This window comes from Apis dorsata, unplaced genomic scaffold, assembly GCF_000469605.1.
Source record: "Apis dorsata unplaced genomic scaffold, Apis dorsata 1.3 scaffold_269, whole genome shotgun sequence".
Classification (NCBI taxonomy): Eukaryota; Metazoa; Arthropoda; class Insecta; order Hymenoptera; family Apidae; genus Apis; species Apis dorsata.
Genome location: NW_006263547.1, coordinates 1,170,974 through 1,173,289, shown reverse-complemented (window position 1 = coordinate 1,173,289; position 2,316 = coordinate 1,170,974). Strand labels below are relative to the sequence as shown.

At 40.4% G+C, this 2,316-nt stretch overlaps 1 protein-coding gene across 1 annotated transcript in view; it reads right to left on the bottom strand.

Moving 5' to 3' along the window:
• The window catches only part of LOC102679998, a 65,796-nt gene that overhangs the window by 37,278 nt on the left and 26,202 nt on the right, over positions 1 to 2,316 (bottom strand). The window lies entirely within an intron of this gene.

The following is a 2,316-nucleotide window of genomic DNA, read 5'->3' as shown; positions in this document are numbered from 1 at the left end:
CCTCTTCACACGATCATTTATCAATTCCCTTTCACACGGAAATTTATCAATTCCTCTTCACACTAAAGTTTCTTGGCCAATAAAGCACCTGCGCCGCCCATAGACCGTATCTATATAAAATTCATTACTGTCAAAGGATATTTATAAGCGTTGTGTCATCCTCACTATCCTCGCTCCACCGGCCAAGGAAACCCTTTCTCTCGTTACTTTTCCTCGCCCCATTTTACTTTTTTCCTAAATTACGAACAATCATTTTACGATCTTCTCGTCTCATTTCGTTCCATCTCTATTGCGACAACTCTCGATTCTTTTTCTTTTTTTAATCTGAATAAGAAGGAAGAAATTTAGAAAAAGAATTTCCATTTTTTAAAAATTACGAGTATCCAACATTTTTCGTCGTTAAATATTTTCTTTTTAAGATTTAAGAATAAGTCGAAAATTAAAGGATCAATCTAATTCGTATCGTAATGTTGAAACTTGCAAATTTTCTCCTCCATCCATATATAAAATAATATACTCTAATTCGATTGATGATCAACATCAAAATAGCTCATTTACGAGTATCCAAACAAACTTGGAACTTGAATCATCACCTTTCTAATCTAATCCAAACCCTCGAAGAGGGAAGAGAGAGAGAGAGAGAGACGAAGTGAAACAGTTGGAGGCAGGCTGTTCCTGCGGGAAACCGTGGCGCCGACAAAACGATTCATTTATACGTCTTATCCTAAGTCGAGGAGAGTTCCCCCACGTATAAAATATCGGTGGATGGAAGAGGCGCGGTGTCTCAAAGGGAACACACATGGTTCCACTCGTCGGCCGGCTTCCATTAAATCGTACAAGTAGTCGGGTTTGGGGTTAAAACGCGAGTCGACCCAACTCGCGCTGCACCGTTCATGCCTGTGCAGCCAGCCGGCCGTCTTTCGTATGTATTGGCGCCGCAAGTGTATTCGTTGGGATAAACACAACCACGGCCGAGGGACAGGCCTCGCTCGTGGAGAGAGCCCAGTGAGAAGTCTTTGCCAACACGTGTCGAGGAAACGTGACGAGATGGGAAAGGCTGATCTTGGTTCTGTTCTTCTAGGAGTGGGCTATGAGTTGAATGGAGAGAATACAAGACTAATGATTAATTTTGATACAGATATCAATGAGTAGAATCAATGATGATTATTTAAAGATGCAAAACAATCTTTATTCTTGTCTTGAATGGAGTGAATACAGGAACGATGATAATGATTAATTTTGATACAGATACCAGAGAGTAGAATCAATGATGATTATTTAAAGATATAAAAAAATCTTGTATCTTGAACGAGGACAATTAATCTTGATAGTATTTTGAGGTATTAGAATAGAGTACTTTTGATAGAGTGTGAATGTAGAAAAATATAATACTCTTCTCTCTCTTTTGATTAATTTTGAAATACAACAGATAAGTGAAATGCAATAATAGTCTGATAGAGTATCCAGAGTCCAAAAGATACAAGAAAAATAATGCACTACCCCTTGATGATTTAATTAAAATGCTCGTTGAGAATCATAATATCGTAGAATTCATAGCTAATTACGTTTCTTTCTAATGTGATGCTCTAATGTGATGCTCGTTCAATTCCACAGAGAACAAGGTTGCAATCTTTCTCTCGTAATAGTGAACGATACGTCTTTGAGAATGCGAGCGACACCTGTTCAACATGAACGAGCAATATCATTAATATCCACTCAACGTGCATTCCATATTCGAGTTTCAACCGCTCGATCTATAGATTCTTTTCGTCTTTTTCGAAGAAGGCCTTCCTCCCTCAAACAAAAAAAAAAAAAAAAAAAGAAAAGAAAATAAGAAAGAATGGAAAACTCTTAGAAAAACGAAAACGAAAAATCGGGTGTAAAACGCGTGTAAAATGAGCGTCGAGAATAAGCGTTGTTAAAACAACGTTTCCCCGAGATTTCTCGTCGAGGTGTAATTCGAGCAATTAAACGTGGTCGCGGTTGGCGAAACCCACCACGAGCCCTATTTCCGCCGCCGCCGCCCTCCCTCTCTCTCTCTCTCTCTCTCTCTCTCCCACCGCTGTCAAGGGAGATCTTAGGAGATTTACGATCGAAATCATAAGGGTTGGAACCGTAGTAATTACCGGAGAGAACCGGTTCAAAGGGTTGCGCGTTGCGCGGCTCGTTTAAATTTTTCGAGCGCGGAAAAATGAAAAGCCGCCGCGCGCGCTGCCTCGAGTGGCCCGGGAAAACCGCTAAGGGCGTAATTTTTCGTTTACATCACGGCGATTCGCGTGCGCGCACGCCTGTGAAAAGAGGAAGGAAAAAAAGAAA